We start from the raw sequence: 15836 nt of genomic DNA, 5'->3' as shown, positions 1-15836 counted from the left end.
ACAAAGTTACCATTATTTGGTTAAATTTATATGTAAAATGCAAGACAGAAGATAAACAGATAATAGCTTCTATATTAATGAACTGGTTCATAGGATCCAGAAAACTGTTAAAAAATGAATATAATTAACCTATTACCTGAAGAAAGGAGAGGAAATATGTGTGTCTCTGTCTATTTATTTAAAATAACTTTCTACCTGAGAAAATGTCACCTTTAACTTCCAAGGGGAAATCCCATTCTGGCATTCTGCTCTATGGGTATTCAGAGAAGAAAAACATGCTTTCTGAGAAATTAGTGCATTGAGTCAAATATGAATTGTATTTAAAAGTTTTAAGGTCTAAAATGCTTAACAGCAGGAAGGGGAAAATTGCTGAATAGGCACAGCTTAAAAACTGGCAGTGTCAGTGATTGAAGGGAAAAAGAGAGAGGGGAAATGGAAAGATTGAGATTATAATGCCATAAGGTATCAATAATTCACTGAAGGCATAACTCTTTTTCCAGAGAAAAATGAATGCATGGTTCATGTAAGTCCTTCTTGGCAGTATGCTTAAACATGGAATTATAAAGAGCTTACTGAAATTTTTAAATCAGTAACTTGTAAAGATATAGCATAAGTACTTCAAACACGTTATTGTCATATTTGGCTGTCCCTTGATTCCCTAGATGAATTAGAAATATTTAGAATGTGAGATCATTATCTCCACCTATACTCGGGGACAAAAGCAGTGGGATTCCCAGCTCTCTGGGTGTCCAAAATGCTGAAACGTAAAGAAAAAACAAAACAAGTTTATTCCTGAAGTCTGTATTTCTTACAAGAAATGGGAAACAATGCAATAACTCAAAATTAGCTTTTGACAAATTGTACCTAATTGTATCTATTTTCACTGCAGCTGTCAGCAAAACTCTGAATTGAATTCATAATGCAAGGAGCAAAGCATGATACAGAATTATACCTGCCTAAACACCAAACAATGTCTGTTTTCCAAACTTCAAGCAAATGTCATATTTGGTACTAGAGAATGAAAAAAACACAATCTGTTCAAGAGTTCTGTTTACAAAATAAGATGAACAGATAAACAGGAGAATAATTTATAGTCTTGTGCTCAGGAGCCTCCTGAGAAAAAAAAAGTTGGCAAAAAAGAAAGTAGATTTCTAAATAAACAAATTTGAGTGGTTTCCTTCTGGTTTCGTTTCTTAAAGAATTCTTTTAATTTTTATTAACTTATTTATTTATTTTATATTCTGATCACAGCTTCCCTCACTCCTGTCAGTCCTTAACTCTCTCCCCATACCTCCAACATCCACTAATCCTCCCCTTGTCCTGAAAAAAAAAAAAAAGGAATCCTCTCATGGATATCAACCAGCCTTGGCATACTATCTTGCAATAAGACTAGGTGCAACTACTCCTATTGAGGCAGAAGAAGAAGTGCAGTTAGGGGAAAGAGATCTAATGCCAGGCAGTATAGACAGAAATGGTTCCTGTTTCTGTTTTTAGGAGTCCCAGATGAAGACACAGTTGCACAACTGTTATATGTGTGCAGAGATCCTAGGTTCATCCCATGAAAGCTCTTTAGTTGGCAATTCTGTCTCTATGAGCTCCTATAGGCCTGGTTTAGTTGATTCTCTAAATTGTCTGTGTCTTTGACTCTTCTAGATTCTTTAATCCTGTTTTCTCCTCTTCCACAGAACTCTTCAAGCTCCACTTAATGTTTGGCTGTGGGTCCGTGCATCTGTTTCTTTTTATAAATTTGTTTGGATATTCTCTACATTTACATTTCAGGTGTTATCCCCTCCCCCCAGTCCCATGCCCCTTCCCCACTCACATTGTTTCCATAAAGATGCTTCCTCTCCTAACCATCCTCCCCCACCTCAGCTCCTTGGCATCCCCCTACACTGTTTTTATCAGTTACTGGGTGAAACTTCTTTGATAGCAGATATGCTAAGCTCCTGTCCTCAAGGATAGAAAATAGCAATAGAAGCATCAGGGCTGGGCTCCCTCTCAAGACATGGATCTCAAATGGGGCCAATCCTTGCTTGGTCCTTCCCTCAAATTCTGCTCCAAATTTGTGGTCATGTTGGTGTCCCACTGTCTATAATGAAAGTATTTCTGGGTTTCAGGAGACAGCCTGTTTAGTTTCCATATCTCCCATTACTAGGAGTCTTAGCTACATTTATAAAAGCCTACTCTTATTAAGGGTTCTCAAATGCTTCAAGTCCACTGTCCAAAAGTAGAGGAGAAAAAATGGCAAAGATGACAAGGGGATGTAAACCTATTTAGAAGTTGTTCCTTGGGGCAATTCCAATTTCCATTTGTTAGGATATGAGTAGTCCAGTATAGCAATGTGAGGAAACAAAACAGGAATCAGCAGTAATGGCATGATCCAGCAGAAACTGCTAGGTTGCCAGAAGTTATTTGCCATGCCTTGCTCAGAGATGCAAATATCAGTGAGGATGAAGACTCAAGACCAATGAGGCATTGCAAAGCTAGCTATGCAAGAGCATCAATGTTCTTTGAGTCCAATTTATGCTCTCTCCAAGACATCACCAGTCCTCCCACCTGCCTTGCCTTATCAAAACACCATGTGAGTATGTATCACCTGACATATCTTGGAATATTCATGTCAGGTCACCCTCATAGATTCCTGTTAGCTTCCATTGCCCTAGGTTTCTAGCTCATCACAAAAATACCCCCTAATCCAGTTGTCTCTCCTACTCCTCTCACACCTTCCTTCTTCCCATTTCTCCTGTTCTATCCCCCCCATCCAGTCCCTTCTTCACATCCACCGCTGATCCCTAATCTACTTCCCTTTCTCATTGATAATCAGGCATCACCATAATACGGGGAACTATATGAAAGAGTTCCAGCATCAGGGAGGTTAAGAACCACTGGCTTAGAGAAAGACATCAATGAATGTTAGGAATGAAGAGGATCTTGGAATTTACTAAAACACATCAGTTGAACAACTAAAGAAGCAACTTAAAATACATACAAATGAAATTTATACAAATGAAAAGGCAGAACACATCCAGCATCCTTTATCACCTACTACTATTCAAATCTGGTTAAATCATCTTACCTCTTTGGGTCTCATGTTCCTCAGCTCAAGGACTGCCTTCCTTTCTTGATGGGTTGCTTTGAGTGTTGAATAGTTATTCATAGCAAGAATAGAATCAAAATACCTAATAAAATAAGTGGCTTTTGTGAACTTGTTTTTTTATTCTATATATTAGTATTGCATTTATATCATTTATAACTCAATAAACATAATCTCTCAACAATTTGACTATTGCAGGTTGCATGGCTCAGGGAGTTGGGGTGCTTGCCACCAAGCCTGACAGACTGAATGCACTCCTTGGTTCCCAAATGGTGAAAAGGGAGAACTGACTCCTACAGTTCTCTGATGGACATGTGGGTATGTTGGCATGCACTGTTCCTGCCAAAAATAGATATTAAAAATAAAAATTAAAAGACAAAAACACATAGAAAATAAATAAATGTAATTTTTAAATCGACTATTATAACTTTGGAAAACAAAATTCAATTCTTAAGATTTCAGTTTAAAATCATCAGCTATATTAAACATCATTTTCATTTTTATTAGCTCATATTTTATTATAATTAACTCATATTTAGGCAAAATAAACATTGGTAAACTTGCCATGTGCTCCTGTTTATTAGATTCCATATTTTACTTTTCCACTTTTGTGATGAGGATGATTTCATTGTTAACCTCATTCTATATATAATGGAGTTTATGTTCCCAGATGTTTCAACTAACTCTAAGTCTCTTCTCAGCTTTTCCCATGTACTATATATTTGATAGTCTGCTGATATACTCTTATAGTTATGATATAACATGATCTAAATCCTCAGGAAGTGTGTAAGACAGACATTTGGTGGAACCCCCATAACTCACACATAAGCAAATCAAAGTCTCTGATTAGTAAGATGACTCAGCAGCTACAGGCATTGGATACAAACCTAATATTCCTAGTTCAATTTCCGAATCCCACAAACAGGCAAAAGGGAATCTACTCTTGAAACTTGATATACAAGTTATGACAAGCAGGCACTTATAGTCATAATACACACACTCAACTAATTAATTAATTTTAATTGTGAGAGAGAAGCAAAAATATCTGCATCTAGAATTTTTCACTCTGAAAGGATAATGTAAATGAGAAGAAACAAATTGATAAATAAATTAATAAATAAGAAAAGGAGAAAGACATGGATGTCTTTTACCTTAAAAAGCAACAAACAACCTAATATTTCCTTATAACTTTCTAAATATGCTACTATATTATCATCTGTAGGAAGAGGATCATTTTAGGGAAATTTAACTTTGCTGTAGATATCTATACAGCCCATTATTTTTAAAGCAATAATAAATAGGCAGACACCTTCTCTTTATCCTAAATGCAGCAGTCCAACAAAAAGATATAATTTATGCTCTGAGCAGACATCTTCACTTAGCAAAAACATCTTCAACATGACTGTCCCTGGGTCTCCCACTCTGGGAAGAAGCAGTAATATATTGCCCATTGGGCTTGAGGAAAAAAAAAATCTGAATTTATGACATGTGAGAGTAAATTCAAAAGTTTGTCTTCAGAAAAACAAAACAACAACCACCAAAAAAAAAAAGCAACAAAAGCAAAAATGTGGAAACAAGATATGAACTGTGGTCTTTTGGTAAATTTATAAGCCACATTATGGGCAATCAATGATTATCTGAAAGCATATGCTGTTTACATAGAAGCTTCCCATATAATTTCCTCTGGAGATCCCAAAACATCAATTTGTATTTATGAAAATATAGTAGCAAGAAATCCTTGACAATAAGACCTTTCTCATATAGTATGTGGTCTTTTTTAAATAGTTGATTTAGTGTAGGGATTAGCTAAGGGGTCATTGCTATCCTACTGTCATCTTAAAGACCAGGGTCCTCACACATTTTCAGTCAATTTGTGTGGATGCTTCAATCCTACTTAGAGGGGAAAATTAAAAAATAATCATGGAAGGTAGAAGGAGGGAAAGACCTGGGAGAGAGAGAGAGATGGGAGAAGGAAAAAGGGGAAGAGATTCGGGTATGGGGAGAGACAGGGGAGAAGGTCAGGAAATTGAACAGAAATATGTAGCAGTGGGGTATGGAGAACTGGGAGAACCACTAGAAAGTTCTAGATATCAGGGAAGCAACAGGTTCTCAGGATCATTAGCTGAAATATCCATCAAAGAGGAGATAGAACCTTTAGAGACCACCTTCAGTAGATAGGCCTCAGCTCTGTCAGCACCTGACCAATACAGATGCAGATACAGTCTACCACCAGACTGAGCATGGGGACCACAATGGAAGAGTTAGGAGAAGGACTGAAGAAATTGGAGAGGATTACAACCTCATAGGAAGAACAGTAGTATCAACTAACAAAACCACCCAGAGCTCCCACAAACCAAGCAAAGAGTATACATGGACAGACTCATAGCTCCAGTTACATACAGATGCCCTTATAGGGCATCATTGGAATAGGAGGCCCTTGGTCCTGTGGAGGCTTGATGCCCCAGCATTGGAGAGTGCTATAGAGGTGAGATGGGAGTAGGTAGGTGGGTAGGAGAGCACCCTCATAGAGGCAAAGGAGAGGAGGATGTGATGGGGTGTTTGCAAAAGGGAAACCAGGAAGGGAGACAATATTTGAATTGTAAATAAATAAAATACCCAATAAAAAACTTAAAATAATATAAAATAAATCCATACAATACCATTGACAATGCCAATCTTTCCAACAGATTCTCAGCCCCGTGGAGATAACTTAGATCCTTAAATCCTATGTTTAACAAGCTTCCGTGTACATTGTTAAGCAAAACAGAGGAGTCATGGACAGTTCCAAACTGTAGTGATGTCCTTGAGGAAGAACAGATGCGTGGAGAACCCCAAGGAGAGTTAAAAGTACTGTTAGCTTTTAGTGCAAATAAAGCAGAGCTTACGGGACAAGTCAAAATGTGTATTGGTGTCTTAGCCAGCCAGCCTCCCAAGGAATTCTGTGAGAAAGTGGTCAAATTTGACCATAGCAGCTGCAGAACTTTATAGTTGACAATTAAGAAGTGCTGAGACACACCAGTGTCAAATTGCAGTACTAAGGACCTGAAGCTGCAACAGCAGCTGGGCCAACTGCCCATCTCAGCACTTTTCTATCCAGTTCCCTCCAAGTTAGATGAGCCCAGGGGAGGGGCTGGCAAAGCTGGAGTAGCAGAGACTGTGTGGCATGTGTTCAAAGGAGAGAAAGCTACAGGAGGGTCTTCATTGTTTTAGATATGTGCTCGGGGTACAGGAAAGAAGACTAGAATTTTAGTCTATAGATTAGATATCATCATGTACATGAACAATAGAAGACTCTCTTCAACTTTGTGAATCCCTGATCAGAAGAATCAGCCAAGTGGAGCTTAGTCTTCTGGGCCATGAAATTTGTGAGAAGCTCGACATTGTTTTAATGTTCTAAACATGTGACTTTTACAGCAATGTCTGAGGATATACTTAAAAATCACTAATCATCAGAGAAATTAAAATAAAAATACCAAGGAGACACAATCATCCCAGTTAAAATGTCCATGATGAAAAGAACACAGTACTTCTTACAAGGTATCAATATCTTTACAGTACTTGTATTATTCATGGTGATTTTTATTAATTTAACTTTGGCTTCTTTCACTCAAAGGCATAATGAGAAGGTATTTGTAGCACTTTAATAATTAGAAATTACAGAGAATCATGCCTTAGTATCCACAGGAGATGGATTTTAGTATCTTTCTCCCCCTTGGTGTGGATATAAAAACCAGCTGATACACAAATCGATTGTATGATATGACATGTGCTACTGTATTTTTATTAACCATATAATCCCTTCTATAAGATACACAGTACAGCATGAGGGGCTGTTTACTGTGTTGGGTAGGGGAGAGCATGACAAAGGACAAAGTCTGCTAATCTTCACTACAGATGTGACAGTTTTCTTGTGAATGTTTTTAATGAGCTGATGCTATGCATGAGGAATACACATGTACTATATGTACATTTACATGCATAAATGCAATGTACATACACAGATAGCTACACATATAATTGCATATGTGAATTTGTATGTAGTGCTAAACTCTCCTTATTCCATGACTAATAGATGCTTTCAAAATGCCATGTTACTAATTAATGGGAGTTTGTTGACTCTTACCAACTTGCTCTTCCTTCATTTTTTTCATCCCAGTCTGACTTAAGGAAAAGTAAAGCAACACAGATGCCACAAGAAACATACTTTGAAATAAGAAAGAATGTTGTGTGCATGTGCACGTGCATGTGGGTGTCCTAGTGCTTGGTGTGTGTGTAGTAGTAGTAATAGTAGTAGTAGTAGTAGTAGTAGTAGTAGTAGTAGTAGTAGGAAGAGGAGGAGGAGGAGGATGAGGACGAGGAGTAATAGTAGTAGCAGCTGATAACATTGATTAAGTACAACTATGATTGTAAGGTGTTTTGAAAGTGAATGACATATACTAAGTTAGTTATGATATTTGGAAAGCCCTTCTCTAACCTAAAAGCACTATTCCCTCCCACATATCCTCTACTCACAGTTCTGTTTTCCTGTTTATATTAGTTCTTTGAGGATTCTTACAATATATTTTGACAATAGTCACGCCCTCAACTGTTTTGAGTAAAGACTCTGACACCTGGTTTCTTCTAAGATATGATGAGAAGACAAAGTAAATCTTTCGCAAAGCAAGAAATGAAATGATCTCAGTACCACAGAGAACAAGAAGAGAAGCAGCACTTAGAAGATACTGCCACTGTGTACTTCAGACACAGGGCCTAGATGGCCCTGAGCTGGGGCAGCCTGAATGCCTTCTCTATGAGGATAAGCTTTCTTGTGACCAGAAGATGCCATAAAAGCTTCCAAAGGAGGTAAGCAACTAATAGTCCTACCCTGGTATGATTCCTATGAACCATAATAATAACCATTATGGCCCAGTAACCCTAATGGTGCAACAGTAGCCACAGTGTTAACCAAAGGCTTTATAACTGGCCTTGTGACCTACACAACAAGAGGCAAATTATTGATGCTATTGGAAGCCTAGGCATTACCTAGGCCTAGTGAATAATTGATATTAGAATAGAACCACTTTGCTAAACAGCATGACACATAGGTATATTTTAATTATTTTTTCTTATACTTATAGATAAATGTAATCCTCACCTCTTATCAATGAATCTTCTTTTTGAAATGGACAGAGAAAATTATTGAGAAATAAATCAAAATGCAGAGTTGTGGAGCCACTTCAATGGATACATCTATAATATAGGTTCTATACCTAAAGCTTAGAATTAATTGGAAGAGGGAGGCAGGAAGATTTCAAACGTTAAAGGAACAGGGAATTTGATGTGAGATGTGCCTCTTCTAGTAATGTGAGAAGCTACACCCATAAAATTTTATCAGTATGACTGCTTAGCCTGAGTTGGATAAGGATAACACCAACAAACATGTTAACACTGATGAGAAAATGGTCAAAAAGCCTCAATACTACACGAATAACCACAGGCAACTAAGGATTACATAAAAAGGAGGCCAGCAAAAATGCTTGGAATGACATCCTTGAAACCTGAAAACCTATACCAAGTAGCATAACTCTCTCAACAAGACCACATTTTCCCCAACTGCCAGCCGGAAAGGCAGCTCGTACAGGCTGAGCAACTGTGACCGGGAACAGATCTTAGGAACTTCTGTTCCCACCCGGAGACGACTTCAGGACACAGAGCAGAGCCTGGCCCAACTGCCAGCCAAAAAGGCGGCTCGTACAGGCTGAGCAACTGAGACTATGAAAGCTAGAAGAGCCTGGACAGACATCATGCACTCCTTAAGAGAGCACAAGTGCCAGCCCAAGCTGCTATAACCAGCAAAACTATCAATCACCATCAATGGAGAGACAAAGATATTTCAAGACAAATCAAAATTCACACAATATCTGACGACAAACCCAGCACTACAACGAATTATAGGTGGAAAACCCAATACAAAGAGGGGAAAATACAGCCTAATAAAAACAAGAAAACTCCTAAACAAGAAAACTAAAAGAAGAAAAAAACACAGACACAACTCAACCTAAAAAAGCAAAAATGGCAGGAAACAGAAACAATTATTCCTTGATATCTATTAACATAAATGGTCTCAACTCCCCAATAAAGAGACATAGACTATCAGTCTGGATACATAAACAAAATCCAGCCTTTTACTGCATACAGGAAACTCATCTCAGAGAAAGAGACAGACACTATCTCAGAGTAAAAGGGTGGGAAAAAAACTTCCAAGCAAACAGCTCCAAGAAGCAAGCTGGAGTGGCTATTCTAATATCGAATATCAAAAGTTATCAAAAAAGATAAAGAAGGACACTTTTTACTCATTACCAGGGAAATCTGTCAGGAGGAACTCTCAATCCTTAACATATATGCTCCAAATAAAAAATCACCCACATTCATAAAAGAAACTCTACTAAAGCTCAAAAAATACATTTCACCCCACACAATAATAGTGGGAGACATTAATACCCCACTCTCACCAATGGACAGATTAGGGAAACAGAAACTGAACAAGGACACTGCAAAACTAGCAGAGACTTTGAACCAACTAGAATTAATAGATATATACAGAACATACTATCCTAAAGTAAAAGAATACACCTTCTTCTCACCACCCCATGGAACCATCTCGAAAATTGACCACATAATTGGACACAGAACGAGCCTTCATCGATATAAGAAGATTGAAATACTCCCATGCATCCTCTGAGATCACCATGGTCTACGGCTGGTCTTTAACAACAACAAAGAAAACAAAATGCCCACATACACATGGAAACTAAACAACACTCTGTTAAAGGATAGCAGGGTTAAAGAAGTAATAAAGGAAGAAATTAAGGACTTTCTGGAATTCAACCAAAACGATAACACAACATACCCAAACCTATGGGATGCAATGAAAGCAGTATTGAGAGGAAAACTCAGAGCCCTAAGTGCTTCCAAAAAGAAACTGGGGAGAGCTCACATCAGAAACCTGACAGCACAGCTAAAAGCCCTAGAACAAAAGGAAGCAGATATACCCAAAAAGAGTAGACGGCAAGAAATAATCAAAATTAGGGCAGAAATAGACCAAATAGAAACAAAAAGAACCATTGAAAAAATCAACAAAACAAAGAGTTGGTTCTTTGAGAAAATCAACAAGATTGATAAACCCCTAGCCAGACTAACTAAAGGGCAAAGAGAGAGTATCCAAATTAACAAAATCAGAAAGGAAAGTGGTGACATAACAACTGAAACTAAGGAAATTCAAGAAATCATCAGATCCTACTACAAAAACTTATACTCCACAAAATTCGAAAATCTGGAAGAAATGGATGAATTTCTAGACAGATACAAGGTCCCAAAGTTTAACCAGGACCAAGTAAATCATCTAAATAACCCTATAACACCTAAAGAAATAGAAGAAGTCATCAAAAGCATCCCAACCAAAAAAAGCCCAGGTCCAGAAGGGTTCAGTGCAGAATTTTATCAGACATTTATTGGGGATATAACACGAATATTCGCCAAACTATTCCAAAAGATAGAATCAGATGGAATATTACCCAACTCATTTTTTGAGGCTACAATAACCCTCATACCTAAGGCACACAAAGACCCTACAAGGAAAGAGAACTTCAGACCAACCTCACTTATGAACATTGATGCAAAAATACTCAACAAAATCCTTGCAAACTGAATCCAAGAACACATCAAAACCATCATTCATCATGACCAAGTAGGCTTCATCCCTGGGATGCAGGGATGGTTTAACATAAGGAAATCCATCAATGTAATCCACCATATAAACAAACTTAAAGACCAAAATCACTTGGTCATCTCACTAGACACTGAGAAAGCATTCGACAAAATCCAACACCCCTTCATGTTAAAAGTCCTGGAAAGAACAGGAATCCGAGGCCCATATTTAAACATAATAAAAGCAATATACAGCAAACCAACAGCCAACATCAAACTTAATGGCGAGAAACTTGAAGCAATCCCACTAAAATCAGGGACTCGACAAGGCTGCCCACTCTCTGCTTACCTATTCAACATAGTACTGGAAGTCCTGGCTGGAGCAATTAGACAGCAAAAAGAGATCAAGGGGATACAAATCGGAAAGGAAGAGATAAAAACATCACTCTTTGCCGATGACATGATAGTGTACTTGAGTGACCCCAAAAATTTCACCAGAGAACTCCTACAGCTGATAAACAAGTTCAGCAAAGTGGCTGGATACAAAATCAACTCAAACAAATCAGTAGCCTTCCTATACTCAAAGGACAAACATGTGGAGAAAGAAATTAGGGAAAAGGTACCCTTCACAATCATTACAAAAACTATGAAATACCTTGGTGTGACTCTACCTAAGCAAGTGAAGGACCTGTATGACAAGAACTTCAAACCTCTAAAGAAAGAAGTTGAGGAGGATCTCAGAAAATGGAAAGATCTCCCAAGCTCATGGATTGGAAAGATCAACATCTTAAAAATGGCCATCCTACCAAAAGCAATCTACAGATTCAATGCAATCCCCATCAAAATTCCAACCCAGTTCTTCATGGAATTGGAAAGATCAATGTGCAATTTCATATGGAATAACAAAAGACCTAGAATAGCGAAATCCATCCTCAACAACAAAAAAAACATCTGTGGAAATCACTATCCCTGACCTCAAGCTATATTACAAGGCAATTGTACTGAAAACTGCATGGTACTGGTACAGAAATAGGCAGGTGGATCAATGGAATAGAATAGAAGATCCAGAAATGAGCCCTCATATATATGGTCACCTGATTTTTGACAAAGAAGCAGTAAACATTCAATGGAAAAAGGACAGCCTATTCAACAAATGGTGCTGGTCCAACTGGCACTCAACATGCAAAAGAATGAAAATAGACCCGTTCTTATCTCCTTGTACAAAGCTCAAGTTTAAGTGGATTAAAGATCTCCACATTAAACCAGATACACTGAAACGATTAGATGAGAAAGTAGGGAAAACCTTAGAACACATAGGCACAGGAGAAAATTTCCTGAACAAAACACCAATGGCTCAAGCTCTAAGGTCAAAGATTAACAAATGGGACTTAATGAGATTGCAAAGTTTCTGTAAGGCTAAGGACATCGTCAAGAAAACAAAACGGCAACCAACAGAATGGGAAAAGATCTTTACCAACACCACATCAGATAGAGGCCTAATATCTAAGGTGTACAAGGAACTCAAAAAGCTAGACACCAGAGAATAAAATAACCCTATAAAAATGGGGTACAGAGCTAAACAAATCATTTTCAGTTGAGGAACACCAAATGTCCGAAAAACATCTGAGGAAGTGGTCGACATCCTTAGCCATCAGGGAAATGTAAATCAAAACAACCCTAAGATTCCACCTCACACCAGTCAGATTGGCCAAGATCCAAAACTCAGATGACAGCAGATGCTGGCGAGGCTGTGGAGAAAGAGGAACACTTCTCCACTGTTGGTGGGGTTGCAAGCTAATACAACCACTCTGGAAATCTGTCTGGCGATACCTCAGAAAATTGGATATAGTACTACCTGAAGACCCAGCTATTCCACTTCTGGGCATATACCCCAGAGACACTTTAATACACAACAAAGATATATGCACCACAATGTCCATAGCGGCTCTATTTATAATAGCCAGAAGCTGGAAGGAACCCAGATGTCCTTCAGAAGACGAATGGATACAAAAATTGTGGTACATATACACAATGGAATACTACTCAGCCACCAGAAACAATGACTTAACCAAATTCTTAAGAAAATGGCTGCATCTAGAGAAGATCATCCTGAGTGAGATAACCCAGTCACAAAAGAACAGACATAATATGAAGTCACTGATAGTGGGATGCTAACCCCAGAGGCTTTCACTCCCCCAGAAACAACTCACAGACTGTATGAAGTCCAAGAAATAAAGAAAACAAAAAATATACATATATTCACAAAACAAGAAGACTTTGACTATTTCCATGTTGCGTTTTGTTTTGCATGTACTTTATGCTTATTGCAACTAGTAGGTTTTCAATGCATACTGTCAAGCCCTTGAAAAAAATCAAGTACTGACTAAAAAATATATTCACATGGTTTTATGTAAAATTTATTTTAATGTCTGAAAAAACAGTACTGACAAAAATGTATAATTTTAAGCAAAAAATGTTTAAAATCCTTACATTTATCCTTTTTTTGCAAAATAAAGTCGTTAAAAAAAAAAAAAAAGACCACATTTCCCAACCCTAAGCAGTTCTACTGACTGGACTAAGTACTCAAACATGTAAGACTCTGGGGACTATTTTCATTCATGCCATCCTACCTTATGTGTACAGAAGAAAGCAGTAATATTTAATTACACCTTTAAACAAACTTAAAATTAACCAAAGCTTCAAAGAATGTTTTTTGTTTGTTTCACTGCATTATGCGCTGTTTTGTAGAACTTGCAGCATGTGTACACTTGTGTTGAATGCAATAAGGCAGGGTGTTCCACGAGACTCTCCTCTCAAAAACTGGCAATTTTCTCTAGCACTAATTGAAATGTTAACTCTGTGTACCTGTTTCAATCATCAATATCCTACCATACTGGCTACTATCTTTCCAGGGAGCAGTATGAGTCTGATGAAGTAGAGGAAAGAGGCAGACAAAAATTATGAGATATAGGTAGTGGTAAAATCATGCAAACAATGATGTTATCCAGATGATGTCATCAGATGAATAATGCATGAAGTAATAACCCAGCATGAGACTCAGGATTTGTTCTTTCTCACAGGATCCTTACTATCTGCTTAGCTATTGCTATGGGTGATGAATTGTTTCTTAGCGAAGCATGTGTTCTTTTTGCCTATTCATTGGCCACTTTGCTTTACACAATGTTTTTATGACATTCTCAGTTCTAGAAAATTAGTAAAGCATCATTCAAATATTATGGGCTTAGGCTACCTAAGCCTATGGCTAAAATTTTTTGAATCACAGAATTAAGTGGTATAACTTGCAGAAAAGGAAAAAGCAGAAACTGGGTTTTTAGCCTGAATATTAAAACTATTCATGATATTTCCCTGAAGCCGTGTCTTCAGGGGCAGAATTTGGCTAACCCAATTCCCATCAAATTCTTTGTAGTATGTGCACCTCTTTCTGCTATTGTCTAAGCTTCAGATCTTGTAGCTAAAGATCTATAAGAAGACGTGTTATCATCTGTCAATCAGCATGCTTGGAATTTCTTGTTGGTTGGTTGGTTTATATGTTGTAAAAATAATTTTAGTTGCTTGAGCTCTAGGGGAGTTCCTCATTTTAATGTTAGATAATAAATCCTTCTCTTGGATATCTGGAAAGTTCTATCAGCAGAGTAGATTGGACCGTTAATATCTGTTTTCACTACCCAGTAGCTGGAACAAAGAGCATGTAAGCTCAACATATGACATTGTCTCAATAAATTCAAAATAAAAAGTGATCAATATCTTCCAATCATATGACCAGAAATAATGGCTCATATAATCAGTTAAGTTAGAGAGAATAGACTTTACACACATATTCATTTACTTAGACAACAAAATATTCAGAATTAATCCATCTGAAAACTGATTGTGAAACTAGATTATACACACTGCAAATATTCACATGTAGCTAGCTTCTGCTCTACCATTTTTTTTCAGGATTAGTAATCATGCAGTGAATAGTAAAATAAAATAGTTCAACATCTTTGGGTAGCTTCTTTAAGATCAGGTCAGGAAATTAAACTGAAAGCAAAAACTGACTGCAGAAGAGTCTACATAGCACTCCAAGGCAAGGAGCACATATCTGCACACCACACATGGACCTGTGTGCCAGAAGAGTAGAATTCTACACACTTCTTTACATTTTTATCTTTTGTGAGAAAAACAAAACTTAGAAGCAAAAAGAAGAACGATAAAATAGAGAAAACAAAAGAACCAAAGGAAAGTTGAAGATGAAACCACAATGTCTTGGCTTTCACTGTATGTATATTGAGCTCTAAATATCAATGATAGACTATTGTTTCTTCCTGTGTATGCTTACTTGATCTTTTTCTATATATAACATAAAAATTAGTGATTCTTTTAAGACATTGTGTAGGACAAACAATTTAAGAAAATCCACGACTAGCCTACAAATTAAATGAGACTCAGACTAGGGTTATTTATTTTATTTTTAGATTTAACAATTACTCAGGGTTACCCCAATCTAATCTTCTAAATGCAGGCCTGGTTACTTCCATAGTGGTGTACCACAGTTATTTGCTGTTTCTCCTGGCCATGTCTTCATGGTTCTCTCCCCTCAAAGCAGTTTCCCGTCCATTTTAATTTCTCCCTTTTGCCTTTGGTGTCTCCTCTTTTAACCAGGTCACTCCAAACCCACCTACTTGTAATCCCTCCAATAACTGGCTGCGGCCAATTTAATTTAACCAACAGCTTTAAATCAAGGAATAAAGTTTTTACAACCACCAAAGCTTGGAAACACATGAAGTCACTCATAGTTCTAGACTTTCAGGTATGGAATTTAGCATTACAATCTATAACAAAAGACCAAACCTCAACAACTTTGAAATATGACTTCAAAATACATTTCAAGAGACATTTTAAATATATATTCTAAATTCATTATTGTATAGGGATATTATTTCCTATAGATGAGTAAGTACACACACACACACACACACACACACACACACACCAAGCCTATATATGTATAAGGTGTGTGTGTGTGAGTGTGCTTGTATGTGCATTAACAGGC

This window comes from Micromys minutus (genome assembly GCF_963924665.1).
Source record: "Micromys minutus genome assembly, chromosome: 1".
NCBI classification, from domain to species: domain Eukaryota; kingdom Metazoa; phylum Chordata; class Mammalia; order Rodentia; family Muridae; genus Micromys; species Micromys minutus.
Note: the sequence above shows the minus strand (reverse complement) of the source record.